The sequence below is a fragment of the Schistocerca gregaria genome, chromosome 3 (assembly GCF_023897955.1).
Source record: "Schistocerca gregaria isolate iqSchGreg1 chromosome 3, iqSchGreg1.2, whole genome shotgun sequence".
Lineage (NCBI taxonomy): Eukaryota > Metazoa > Arthropoda > Insecta > Orthoptera > Acrididae > Schistocerca > Schistocerca gregaria.
This window is the reverse complement of record NC_064922.1, coordinates 622,815,334-622,830,492: the sequence shown is the minus strand read 5'-3', so window position 1 is coordinate 622,830,492 and position 15,159 is coordinate 622,815,334.

Below are 15,159 nucleotides of genomic sequence, written 5' to 3'. Positions count from 1 at the left end.
CTCTCGTGAAACAGGTGCGTCTTCTAGGAAAATATTCCATACCCCTGTCAAGTTCCAGAACAAATACCAAACAAGAATAAATCTTCTCAAAATCGGTCTCCTCATCTGCGGGGAAGATCCATGAAAACACTACACAAAAATTTGGCATAATATTGACGATATCACGAATACAGAATTTAAGCAGTAGGACCACCTTGCAGAAACGTCCAAAATTCAAGGACGCCCTTGCTGCCATGTGAAACAAATAATGAACTGATATTCCTTCGATCCAATTCACTGCGTTTGTCTTGATGTATGGCAAAAAGGTTCCAAACGGGAACAGGAGTGACGGCTGAACAACTGCGTGTGGAACACCAGGAAGAAGTAAAACAAGTATTTCTGTATCAGCAGCCCCATCCCTGCAGAAGGTCTACACACGAGTCAGTGTTCATCCATGTCAAGCGTTTGACAATGAAAGTAGAGAATCTGCCATATTCGTGGCATGTAGCCGAATTGGTCATGTGTTTCTCATTGACAACCAAATACCATGACACATGAGCCTCCATGGCGAGAAGGACCCGGTGCACCATGTTCCGGGTTTGACAACTCAATGATGAATGTCGCATATCGTAGGAGTCCTGGTACGAAGCATGTCTGCATATACATAACTGTATTCGATGAAAAAGTTCTTGAGGTGCGAGAGGGAAGAAGGAATACCCTCTATTATAACAGGTAGCACTCTGGATGGAGGAGCAAGTTCACTAGTTAGGGCTACGGACAAACCAGTGTTATGGCGAGTTTACAACTTAATCATTGTGGGGATAGAGGGACGCCGCTCTAACATGGATGTTGACCAGACAAAGGCCTCCTTCCCGACGGGAAAGATTAGGCGTGTCATAGCGAACAGAGAATGTACTCGTGAGACCACTGGACTCGCATACGGGAGGACGACGGTTCAATCCCGTCTGCGGCCATCCTGATTTAGGTTTTTCGTGATTTCCCTAAATCGCTTCAGGCAAATGCCGGGATGCTTCCTTTGAAAGGGTACAGCCGATTTCCTTCCCCATCCTTCCCTCACCCGAGCTTGCGCTCCGTCTCTAATGACCTCGTTGTCGACGGGACGTTAAACACTAATCCCCTAGCCGGCCGCGGTGGTCTCGCGGTTCTAGGCGCTCAGTCCGGAGCCGCGTGACTCCTACGGTCGCAGGTTCGAATCCTGCCACGGGCATGGATGTGTGTGATGTCCTTAGGTTAGTTAGGTTTAAGTAGTTCTAAGTTCTAGGGGACTGATGACCACAGCTGTTAAGTCCCATGGTGCTCAGAGCCATTTTGAACTAATTCCCATACTCCTCCTCGTGAGACCCGCATCCACGGAATATCCAAATGCTGTCAGCAAGCAATTCGCTGTCGCCTTCGGCACTGGTAAGATGTGGACCAAATCCGGCATCATAGACGCCAGATTAGTGTTGACAAAATCTACCTACTTCACCACGACCAAACCTTGGAGCTGATTACTACAGCCCCTCGTGCAGGTCAATTGAAGGGGGCGTTCATGGTTAGCTGCGACCGCTCTTTGTAGACACTATGTTGTGTGAAGGTGATTCCTAAACATTTGAAAACCCCTGTCAGTGTTCAAAGCACCTGACTTCGTCAAACCCATTCGACTTTCTACATAATTTCTATTTGGAGTGGCCGATTCCAGCGCCACATGAACCTCATTCCTAGAGTGAGCCAAAAAGATCAGACCATCTATTATCCCCAACAGGTTTTTTTTCTTTAAATCTTATTTTGTTCACTTTTGTTCGTTGCATCTGGTCAGAGCGGACGTCGTAAGACATCCTTTTTTAAGTTCGTTTTTGATCGATTAACGCAGTTTTTTTTAATTACAGAGGGCAGCTAACCCTCTGACCGAACACGCTGAGCTACCGTGCCGGCAATTTTGTTGTTGTTGTTGTTATATATTGTTCGTTCAGTTTGTTCGTGGCGGACGTCCGATGACACCTGCTCAGGTTCTTCGTTGATCCGTTCACTCAGTTTTTTTATTACAGAGGGTAGCTAAACACTCTGACCGAACACGCTGAGCAACCGATCTGGCTCAAGTAAATGTATGTCCCCCTTCATGAGCCCGGTTAACCGGCTCAGCAATCTGTATAATAGTGACTCAAGAGCAGTGGCGAAAAGGATTATCGACAATGGAATTCTTGCCGTACAGATCACGAAATAACAACGTGATCAGCAGCTGCGACAGGATACCGCAAGGAAGTTAATGATAATATGTATAATGTCACAGGAGAAGGCCATCTGCCTGATCGCTTCCGTAAAGCCGGCCGCGGTGGTCTCGCGGTTCTAGGCGCGCAGTCCGGAACCGTGCCACTGCTGCGGTCGCAGGTTCGAATCCTGCCTCGGGCATGGATGTGTGTGATGTCCTTAGGTTAGTTAGGTTTAAGTAGTTCTAAGTTCTAGGGGACTAATGACCACAGCAGTTGAGTCCCATAGTGCTCAGAGCCATTTGAACCATTTTTTAGCTTCCGTAAGATAGCCACGCATCGCCCTCTCAAAGGCGTGGTCAAAGTCACCTACACGAAGGCACCTCGAAAGCAGCAGGTCGCTGCTAATAACATCATGATAGTCTCTGAGCAGAGTCTATATATCATCGTCCCCAACAAGACAAGACACGTTTGATGCAGAGGTACAATGTAAGGTAGGAAGTGCATGAGATGCGCTACGAGGAGTCAGATAAGAATCTTAAAATCACAATTAAGCGTGATCAACGAAGGGTGATGTTCAACCCTCTCATCCTCAGATGGCTTTGGGACAAGAATAATCAGGGCCTCCACAAAGCCAGGAGGGAATGAAAAGTCAGGGGACATCAGTTCTCGGTACACAGCAATCCAAAAAAGGATCACAACATTGTGGAATGCGAGATAAAGCTCAAGAGGGAAATCACTGTACTCTGGGACACGTTGAGGGCTTCCCCAGAGAGAGTGTCATCACGACATCTGCTGTAACTGCAGCCGTAAGGATCTCCACAACCATCCAACAAGAATGGTAGGGAAAGACTGGAGGACTTCATTCATATCCACTTACGTGTAGTACTGTTGATTGTGGTCCACAAAGGCGCTCGCTGTATATTTCTGGGACGTCAGGCAGCTATCACCGGCCGCGTCAGGGACATGCATTAGACCTTTTCGGCACCGCTGCTTCTCTCTAACAAGGTGGTGCACTGATGACGGTTCCACACGGACCCTATCTCACGAAATATTGCTTCCTCACGGCAGCGATGAGTAAGCGAGACAACCTGCACCTTTATCTTCTGAATTTCAATCTGTTGGTCAAGGGACGGTGCTTGGCCAGAGAGGTCTCGGGTTAATGTGAAGCAATGTTGTGTGTGTGTGTGAATTCCTAAGGAACTAAACTGCTGAGGCCATCGGTCCCTAGACTTACACACTACTTAAACTAATTTATGCTAAGAACAGCACATACACCCACGCCCCAGGGAGGACTCGAACCTCCTGCGGAAGGGACCGCGCAGTCCGTGACATGGCGCCTTAAACCGCACAGGCACCCTTCGCGCCGCCGGCCGGTATGGCCGTGCGGTTCTAGGCGCTACAGTCTGGAGCCGAGCGACCGCTGCGGTCGCAGGTTCGAATCCTGCGTAGGGCATGGATGTGTGTGATGTCCTTAGGTTAGTTAGGTTTAATTAGTTCTAAGTTCTAGGCGACTGATGACCTCAGAATTTAAGTCGCATAGTGCTCAGAGCCATTTGAACCAATTTGCACTCTGCGCCCCGAAGTAATATTCCAACGTATTTCGAAGCCAATACATTTTGTCGCGAACGTATTGTATCACTGTGTGACTGCCTCTATTAATTGCCTGCATTTTGGATCCTCAGATGTACGCCATTCAAATTTCATGCACCTCGACCATGCCAAACTAACTTCTGTGGTAGGGGCTCGTAACGTATGTACATCCACTATGGTCACCATACACTCAGTTCCTTATGTCAGTGAGATTCAAATCACGCACCAGCAGTTGTAGTTCAGCACATGACATAATGAGTAAATTGACCGTTCTGGGATATCACACAGCTGAAGTCTTCAACAAGGATAAAATGGTCATATTGGTCTACAAATAACAGACATTAATGATCCAAACACCATGGAAGATCACTGCGAGTCCCATGGCCAACGCTAGATAAATCACATCTTCAGCGACGATCTCCTTCTGGAGGAGAATCGCCATTCCACTACCACCTACCAGGTACATGGACAGTGAATCCATAAAAAGCCAGAAAACTGTCAAGGCGAACTTCATATAGGAGGGAAAACTCGATGTCCAACGCCCACAACATTTTGCGGAGCAAATGGATCTGAGTGAGTCGCGATGGCATTTGTGGAGCCAATTATGTAAGCGCGCAGTGGAACCATAGTTAGGGTTCCTGACACGGCCGAAGACAGCGCCAACTTCGGCTACCTGTGCACACCTCAGCGCCCACCAAAATCTCTATTCGCTACATTTGTCTAGAACCATTATGCTCAGTCATTTCGATGGTTCCCACATAGGTAGAGACAAATATTTTATTACCGCCAATTTAGCCCATTGAGCCACTTGTTTATCACTGACGGATACCATGTCTGTGTTTATGTAGTCTCTATAGATTTAAGTGTCTTTCAGATATGCATGCATGTCTGAAGGAATGGACACGGTTGTTGACGATTATACATATTGTAAATATTATGGAAAGGTTTCGCAATTTGTTGATACATATTGGTGTCAACTGATTGAGCACATGAAAATTTGTTCTTGTCTGGGACTGGAACTCAGATTGCCCACTTAAGGCCAGGGGTTGCCTTAACCACCATGCATTTCTGCAGGACATTGTAACGTAAGGATAGAAATACTCTGTAAACACAGATATTTTATTCATCAAAGATTTTTAAATAATATTACAGTTGCATTGTTACAAGGCAGTGTATCCGGAATCAGTGTTGCAAGATACGGGGATCATCCATTGACAGGAATACTTAATTTACATCGAGAAAAACGATATGTCAGAGTACTGTCAATTGTCGGTAAATAACTTTCGTTGGGTTGGGTTAGGTTGTTTGGGGGGAAGAGACCAAACAGCGAGGTCATCGGTTTCATTGAATTAGGGAAGGACGGGGAAGGAAGTCGGCCGTGCCCTTTCAAAGGAACCATCCCGGAATTTGCCTGGAGGGATTTAGGGAAATCACGGAAAACCTAACTCAGGCTGGCCGGACGCGTGATTGAACCGTTGTCTTCCCGAATGCGAGTCCAGTGTGCTAACCACTGCGCCACCTCGCTCGGTAAATAACTTACGCACCCTTGTTATTCTCTTAGTCTTAATTCATATTTGCGTACATGGTGGCTGTGGGAAAATGTTGAAAGCATCCTGGGTGATGATAAGGGACGTGGATCTACTTGAAGCCGTAAGAGAGAGCCACCCTCAGTGCCAGATGCCTGGAAGGTTGCAGGGGGACGGCCGAGGGTCACTCTCCAGCGGCCAGTAGCTTTTACTCTGCAGAACTGTAGCAGGACATCAGGCCACTTTGTATAAACACGGACAGCATATCCAGTAGGAAAAACGCCTGTTTAAAACGTTTGGCGACCAGGAAATGGAGAGAGGAGACTGTCATTTTTAGCGGGCACACATCTTTGTACTCGATATGTACAAGGCTGGTCGCTTCCCGGGAAAAGTATAAAAAACTGAAGATAAGCATCTGAATGGATTGGATATGTTCGCTTAAAGACCGAATGCTCTGACTTTGCAAAAAAACAATGTTTACTCGATGTGGAACCTGTCAGTATTCGCTAATGTAAATAAATTCTAAGTCAGAGAGAGACACCGGGTGGTGGCGAGGCAGAGCACCTCATTGGCCAGAGAAAGAGAGAGAGAGAGACAGAGAGAGAGAGAGAGAGAGAGAGAGAGAGAGAGAGAGAGAGAGAGAGAGAGAATGACGTGACTTTTTTGGTAGAGGGCGGTAGGATGCAAGTCACTGGTTAACCAGTCAGGGGAAGGAGAAAAGTGTTTCGTAAGGAGCAGTCTGGTAGGCGCTCGGGAGGTCCGGAGCCGAACCGTTCTGAATACAGGGAGAGACGAAGAACGCGGCAATGCGAGGTTTCCTTTTAATTGACGTAAGACTAAAAGTCAGATCGACCTCACGAGTGGAGCCTCCATCTCTGGACCTTGTTGCTGCAGAGTAGCCTGAGCTGATGCATTGGGGACTTAGTAAGTCACGAAGCGGACTAAAGTGGACTTGGCCACAGGTTCCACCAGTGATCGATTCTGCACCCACCTCAGCCAGCACCTACAATATGAGATTGTGCTGTAATCACGAGACAAGATGTACCTTTGGTTTTATCATGATGTGTTGCCAAAGACTGCCATTTGTTTAATAATCATTTTTATTGTAAAACTCAACGATTTTCTAACCCTTGTTTCATTAAATAGCCATAAGTTTGCCCTTTTACAATTCGGAAGGGTGCTTTTGCACAGGTTTATCGACGCCTCCCATATTTCGTCTGCATTTACAATCCTGCCTCCAGCACATATTTCTTCTACACCTGCCAGGACTCAGTTCACCAACCTGGAGCCTCGACAGTGCTCATCCACAGGATCGGTGAACTGTATGTGGAAATCTGCATATATCGTCTTGAACACCATATACTGTGTGCAGAAACGCATAGTGTAGTACGTCATATAACTAAAATGCTATTGATAAATGTTTTCAGATTCCTTGCTTAAGGTATTTAACTGCACGATGTGTCCTTTCACTTTCGCATATGTAAAAACAATCGTTATAAAAAAGCGGAAATGAGAAACACTCAGAGAAAATGTTTATACTGTGACATCATACAGAGAATTGATGCATTCCCGCAGAAAGATCTACAATCGTCTGGGCCCAGCATTTGCATGCGTAATTGCCCTTTCATAAATCTTAATACAAAATGTTACATAGTGCATATTAAAATTTCTTACAATAACGTCACTAATAGAATCATTTACACTTGTTATTTCTGCATAAAATATACCTTCATTTTCTTAAAAGCCTTCAATGTCAGTGGTAAAAGTGATCTCCTGTTAGCTAGTGTGGTAATATGATAAAAAAAATTGTCGTTACTGCAAACATTGTGTGTTTTTGTAATATCGCTATTGGCACAATGGAAAAAGTATATTGCATGATACGATACTTAAGACATGACTGAACTCCAAAAATCTTTTGTTCGAAAAATCTCTACTGACTTCACCAGTTTTCTGAATGGCGTCGAAGATAACTGTAGTTTTATCAACCTTCGCCACTTACTTTCGTTTACTCATATGAAATGGCATTATACCCTACACTACTTTTTTTTAAGTTTGAGAGTGTCTAGTCTATTTCTCACTATTTTTGTCGCCTCGCAAATATTAACCGTATCTGAAGTGTTTCTTCCTCGTTATGCTACCCGAAAAGTATGCCATTGGTCGCTTAGCTGCACAACTTGTTTACAGAACCACACTACTATTTTTATACAATTCATACACCCTTGTCTCACTCGTAGCAGTGTAAGTAGGCTGTTTAGGTTTTTATGTTGGTAACCCCACGTAGCGCTCTGTGTGAAAATCACTGTACTTTGTGCAGTCTGTGGCTGGTTTGCATTGTTGGAATATTCACTATGTAGTGTTGGGCAGTTGGATGTGAACAGCGCGTAGCATTGCGCAGTTGGAGGTGAGCCTCCAGCAGTGGTGGATGTGGAGAGAGATGGCAGAGTTTTGAGAGCGGACGATGTGGACGTGTGTCCGTCAGAAAAAGGAAATTTGTAAATGACTTTTGATCACTATTAAGGTAAATACATTGTTTGTTCTCCATCAAAATCTTTCATTTGCTAAACTATGCATATCGGTAGTTAGTGCCTTTAGTAGTTAGAATCTTTCATTTTGCTGGCAGTATTGGCGCTCGCTGTATTGCAGTAGTTCGAGAAACGAAGATTGTTGTGAGGTAAGAGATTCATGAAAGGTATAGATTATTGTTAGTCAGGGCCATTCTTTCGTAGGGATTATTGAAAATCAGATTGCATTGCGCTAAAAATATTGTGTGTCAGTTTAGTGTTGATCAGAATAAATAAAGGGAAAAGTGTCTCAGTACATTCATTTTTGCTCAGCTGTTTGAAAATCAAATAACGTAGAGGTTTTCCAGCACTGTCATTTATAATTTTTTTCTAAGGGGACGTTCCAACAGATTCACCAAGAGCCACAGTCAAAATGTCAAATTTGGTGCTGCTTTCTTTTTTTCATTTTTAAGCAAAATTTAATGCAAATTTTTTGATCCATCTTTTTCCATAGTAAAAATTCGCCGAGCACTCGAGAACACGTATGACCTTTTCGACTTTCAACAATAAACTAAATATTGAAAATAGCTGAAAATGAGAACGTACACCAGGAACATGAGTACCAATAGCTTAAAAAAATTTAAAATCGGGTGAATGAAGCCATTGAAATTTAAAAAAATTCCATTTACTTTTTGATCACACCCTAAGACCGTATTCCTGTCGCACTGCCCTGGAGCACTCCTGACAATACCATTGTTCCTTATGAACACTCACTGTCGAGGATAACATACTGTCTTCAATTACTTAATAAGTCTTCGGGCCACTTATGTACCTTCGTCAACAGTGTGCTGTGGGGCATCGCGTCAAAAGGTTTCCGAAGTATAGGAATATGGAATGTGTCTGCTGTCCATTATCCATTTTTGGCAGCAGCAGTATTAATCACTATAATACCTTGGCTTGTGCGACATCCTTGCAAAAGTCATTCATGGATGAATAATTACTATTACATTTTTTCGAAGTGTGCTTTTCAAAGCAGTATTGCTAGTTTTAATTCTGATCGCCCAAAATTGCATCTTATGTGTTGGTCTGTAAATATATTTACTACTGTTCCATGCCTTAAAAAGAATTACTGTTGTGCAAGAAGCATGAAGTGAAGATATGGACAACGATTGAAATTAAGAAACATTGGCGGGTGGTGTTGGTGAGATGGAGAAATTGGGGTTCACCTGGAAGTTTGTCGATGTTCGCCACTGGAACAATGAAGTAGAAAAATTATTCTGGTATACGATACAAAGTACACTCCACCATGAGGGTAGGGTGTACAGATCTAAGTTTTTCTGGTAGAAAGTGCGTACTAAATACCTGGCGGTTGTCACTGATTTATGTAATTCATCGGCGGTGGTACAATTAACAAATTTTGGATCTTGTTTTTCTGTTTCTTCACATCTTATTTTTGCTTATGCTGAGAGCTAAATTCTAGTCTTTGCTCCAATTACTGATTATAATTCATCATCTACAGATGTTCCTGCGTTTAAACAGTTTCGTAGTGGAGTTACCTCACGATACGCTATTGCAGATATGTGTCCCCACTACCAAATGAAATGGCGCCAACAAGTTGATGAAAGCTGCAGGGACGTGGATCGCGAAATATGATCTTGCACCATACAATTCCTATCTTTTCGGCCAGCTGGAAGATCATTTTGGATACAAAGAGATTTCCTGACGATGAGGACGTTCACAGAGCGGTTCTGGAATGGAAAAACAGGTGGACTGATGAGCAATGAGGAGGTTCTCCGCAAACAGGGGAAGAAAAGGAACATATGGAAAACACTGACAAGAAGGAGAGACTAGATGGCAGGAAACGTGTTGCGGCATCACGGATTAACCTCCATGGTACTAGATAGTGGTTCCAAACCCCTGTAAGGGTAAAGATTAAATTTCTTGAGGGATGAAAATAAAGGGGTTTGGAACCACTATGTAGTACCATGGAGGTTAATCCGTGATGCCGCAACACATTTCCTGCCATCTAGTCTCTCCTTCTTGTCAGTGTTTTCCATATGTTCCTTTTCTCCTTAATTACAACATGGAGAAGGCATTTTCCTGAGATATTTATGTATAAGTGTTACATATGTCTCAATTTTATTCTCATAGATACGTGGTATGAAATACAGAGTGTCTGTGTAATGGATGGATTAATTCCCCCAATGAACCAGAAAATGATTCGCTCTTTATTTTGCAACAAATAAACGAAGTAATTGTCAACACAGTAGTAACTATGTAAAGAGTACTATCATGTCCAGTTACATTAATGTGATCACCTGTCAAAAGTCTGAACAACCCCCTTTTACAGTGCTGGCCATTATGAAAGGTGCAAGAAGAGAGTCACTGAGGTTCTGGATGGTACCTACTGGGATTTGAAACCATGCCGACTCCAGTACTGTGGCAAACTGTGCTAGATTTCTTCGTTGAGGATCCATGATGCAAGTAACCCGATCGAGGTAGTTCTACAGATTCTCGATTGGGTTAAGGTTCGAGGAATCTGGTGGCCAGTGGAGTACAGTAAATTCATCCTGGTGATCCTCGAACCACGCACGTACTGTGCGAGCTATTTGACACGTTGCATTGTCCTGTTGGCATACGCCATCGCCTCGTGGAAAAACAAACTGCATGTAGGAACGTACAGGGTCGACAGTAGTGGATGCAAACTTTTATTGATCCATTTTCCTTCCAGAATGACGAGATCACCCAGCGAATGCCACGAAAACATTCCCCTGACCAAACGCTCCCTCCTGGTTGCAGGATATTTGCTTCCAGAAGTTTCATGCCATATGCGCCAACGGCTCTCTCTCCAGTGGAGCATAAAACGTCATTCATTGGAAACAGTCACCTCTAGCGACTCAGTGGACGTCTAGTTGCAGTATAGACGTGCCAATTCCAGTCTTCAACGCCGATGAAATGCTGCAAGCCGCTCACATCCATTCACTCCCAGTTGTCCTTTTGCACTCACTCATTCAGCCCAACTCATTGTCTTTATCTCTTTGTATCTCTCCCCTGTATCACAGCCACGGTCCCTATCGTTGTGTCCTACTACTACAGTCTCCTCCTGCTACCCTTCTCTCCTTCTTGCTCTCGCTTACTGCTTGTATCTCATTCCTACCTACTGCTTGCGTCTCTTCTCAGTGTCACTATGTCTCTCTTCTTCGTTGTCATTGCCATACACTCTGTCTCTCCCTACCACGGGCTCTAGCCCACTTCTACTCTCTCTCTCTCTTTATCTCTCTTCACCCCCCCCCCCCCTTGCACTGTCCCCTTCACTCTTTTCCAAGAACTCTTCTGCCACTGTCAGTATATTCCTTTGCCAGGGAGGGCGCTTTCTCTCACACTGCCGTTGTCTCCTTCACCTTTCTGTAACCCAACTACTGTCTACTATCTTCCTGTATTTATTACTTTTCCGTCTCTTTAAGACTGCCACTGTCTTCTCCTCTCTCAATATAAAAAAGTGCGAATATCTTTGCACTCCAAAATTATTGCAAAATCTTTTAAAGGTGCTGACGAAGGTAAAATGAGACAACTGGTACCCCACTTTTCATTCAGAGTCTTTTAAATACTACGAAGGAGCATTTTTCTGCTGGTTCCATTCTTTCTCCTGCAGCAGGGCATGTAACTCATATGAAAAAAATTATATTGGTCAGTAAATTTTAAATAGTTTCCTTGCGTAAAACTGAAATAAAGCAAAACTAATTTTACACCTCATACCCGATTTTACGTGCAAAAAAATTTTGCATGTATTTCAGTACTACAACACCGGGTTCCCAGATGATAACGCGAACACTTTACAGCATATTTATCGGTCACTTTATAATCTACGATTTCGCCTCACACCAAATTTTACATGCGTATTTTGTGTGTACAGGTAGGGTAACTTTGAACCTCAGTATCTCGGAAACGGTTTAAGATATGAAGATTGTTCAAGATCAGGGTCTTAGAAATACATTGTAAAAATAGCCACTTGCTGTTCATTGGCGTCTCGGAAAACGCGGATGACTTTTGGTACCAAAAAATAAGTTTTTGGGATCTTTCTCGATAAAGGACCAAGAATTCTGGAAACGGGAAGGTGACTCTTCTAGATAAATGCATAGAGAATATATCGTTAAGGTTTGAGCAATTTTCTGCAATTATTTATTATTTAAATTTCACCTCATACCAGATTTTACGTGTAGACGTACCGATAGGGTAAACGCGAACCTCTGAATCTCGGAAACGGATTAAGATAACAATGGAAATTTTCCGAGTTGTTCGATATTGCAAACTTCAGAACATGTTATAAAAATTTCAGCCGTTTGCTGCGCATAGCCGTTTTGGAATCCACAGCTTGGTTTTGGTCCGCTGGTGACGCGAAGATATAATACAAAAAACTTTTCTGCAGGATCTTCCGAGGAACCAGCCATGAAATAATGCACCTCCGTAAGTCCCATCAAGTCTACCGTTGATCACATCAAAAACAAAAGGAACCAATCGATGTGCTCCATTTGCCTAAGCAGGAGGAACTGTGTAATATTCGTACGTTGACCTTGTAGTGTGGGATATTAACACTAAGAATATCCTCCTGTTGGGTATACAAATGGCCCCTAGTCCAAGGGCTATCCAAAACACTTGACCCTGCCTTTTTATCACCCGTATAACCCGAGATATGAGCACCTCAAATTCCTGTTTTTATGCGCTGCGTTGTGGAACGTATTAGGTATGTATGCTTTCGCATGCGTACCGATTAATGGTGGCAGTGGTCAGACAGAAAGCATTTTCAGCCTGAAGTCTTCCAACTCACGTCATTTACAAACAATAAGTGTAAAGCACAAATTTCAACTTGGTTGATTTTAAATGAGGGAGCAGGGTATGGGGAAGAAAGCATCTCTAGGGAGAGTAATGGTACAGACGAATCACGTTTTGTAACAAGTGCCTTCTCTCAATTGGGGTGGCTACCTTTCTTTTCTGAAAGTTTCTCCAGGTAGCACTCGAAATGCTCTGGGAATTGCCCAATTATCTTATTAACTCGTTAGCTTGTCGTTTAATAAATATCATTTACTTTTCATCATTTTTAAAATAACTACGCTCACAGAAAATTCTTTTTCATTCTAATGTTTAATTGCGCGCTAACGTTAATGATGATGGGGGAAGGCGTATGAGTTAATGTCTGATTGAAGCCGGGATAACGGTGTCAGAAAGGTTGGGAACAGTTGCCCTAGAGGAAACTGTAGACGGTACAAACTGTAGGGTAAGACGGAGAAGGAAATACATCCACCAAATACAATGAAGAGCCAAAGAAACTGGTATATCAAGTGTAGGGCCCCCGCGAGCACGCAGAAGTGCCGCAGCTTGACACGGCATGGCCTCGACTAATAGCTGAAGTAGTGCTGGAGCGAACCGACGCCATGAGTCCTGCAGGGTTGCCCATTAATCCGTAAGAGCACGAGGGCGTGGAGGTCTCTTCTGAGCAGCGCGTTGCAAGCCATCCCATGTATGCTCAATAATGTTAGTTTCTGGGGAGTTTGGTGGCCAGCGGAAGTGTTGAAACTCAAAAGAGTGTTCCTGGAGCCACTCTGTAACAATTCTGGACGTTCTGGGTGTCGCATTGTCCTGCTGGAATTGCCCAAGTCCGTCGGAATGCACAATGGACATGAATGGATGCAGGTGACCACAAAGGATGCTTACGCACATGTCACCTGTTAGAGCCTTATCTAGATGTATGACGATTCCCATATCACTTCAACTGGACACGCCCCACACCATTACAGAGTCTCTACCAAGTTGAAGAGTGCCCTAATGACATGCAGCTTCCATACATTCATGAGATTGTCTCCATACTTGAAACGGGACTCGTCCGACCAAGCAACATATTTCCAGTCATCAACAGTCCAATGTTGGTGTTGACGGGCCCAGGCGAGGCGTAAAGCTTTGTATGACGCTCTCATCAAATGTACACGAGTGGTTCTTCGGTTTCGAAAGCCTGGGTCGAAGATGGTTCGTAGAATGGTTCGCACGCTGATACTTGTTGATGGCCCAGCATTGAAAGCCGCAGCAATTTTCGGAAGGTTTGCACTTCTGTCACGTTGAACGATTCTCTTCAGTCCTGTTCTTGCAGAATCTTTTTCCGGCCTTAGGATGTCGGAGATTCGATCTTTTAACGGATTCCTGATATTCACGGTGCACTCGTGAAATGGTCGTACGGGAAAATCCCCACTTCGTCGCTATCTCGGAGAGGCTGTGTCGCATAGCTCATGCGCCGACTATAACATCACTTTCAAACTCACTTAAATCTCGATAACCTGCCACTGTAGCAGCAATATCTGATCTAACAATTGCGCCAGGCCCTTGTTGTCTTATATAGGCGTTGCTGACCGTTGTGCCGTCTTCTGCCTGTTTACATATCTGTGTATCTGAAGAAAGAAAGCTTATACCAGTTTCTTTGGCGTTTCAGTGTAATTAAGGACGTAGGTCGTAAGTGTTCCGCCGAAATGAAGAGGCTGGTGCAGGAGAGGACTCTGTGGCCGACCGCACCAAACCACTCAGAAGACAGATGACTGAAGTAACCACCCATCTATCGTCCAGCAACATCATGTTGGTAAACCATTGGAGAAGTTGACAGGACAACTGGTTCAAAATGGTTCAGTACGCGAAGGAACTCGCTCCCCTTCTTGCAGCGGTGTACCGTAGGTCTCTAGAAAAGTGTAGCGTTCCAAAGGATTGGAAAAGGGCTCAGGTCATCCCCGTTTACAATCAGGGCCGTCGAACAGATGTGCAGAACTATAGAACTGTATCTCTAACGTCGATCAGTTGTAGAATTTTGGAACATGTGTTATGTTCGAGTATAATGACTTTTCTGGAGACTAGAAATCTACTCTGTAGGAATCAGCATGGGTTTCGAAAAAGACGGTCGTGTGAAACCCAGCTCGCGCTATTCATCCACGAGACTCAGAAGGCCATAGACACGGGTTCCCAGGTAGATGCCGTGTTTCTTGACTTCCGCATGGTGTTCGATACAGTTCCCCACATTCGTTTAATGAAAAAAGTAAGTGCATATGGACTATCAGACCAATTGTGTGATTGGATTGAAGAGTTGCTAGATAACAGAACGCAGCATGTCATTCTCAATGAAGAGAAGTCTTCCGAAGTAAGAGTGATTTCAGGTGTGCCGCAGGGGAGTGTCGTATGACCGTTGCTATTCACATTATACATAAATGATCTTGTGGATGATATCGGAAGTTCAGTGATGCTGTGGTGCATCGAGAGGTTGTAACAATGGAAAATTGTACTGAAATGCAGGAGGATCTGCAGCGAATTGACGCATGGTGCAGG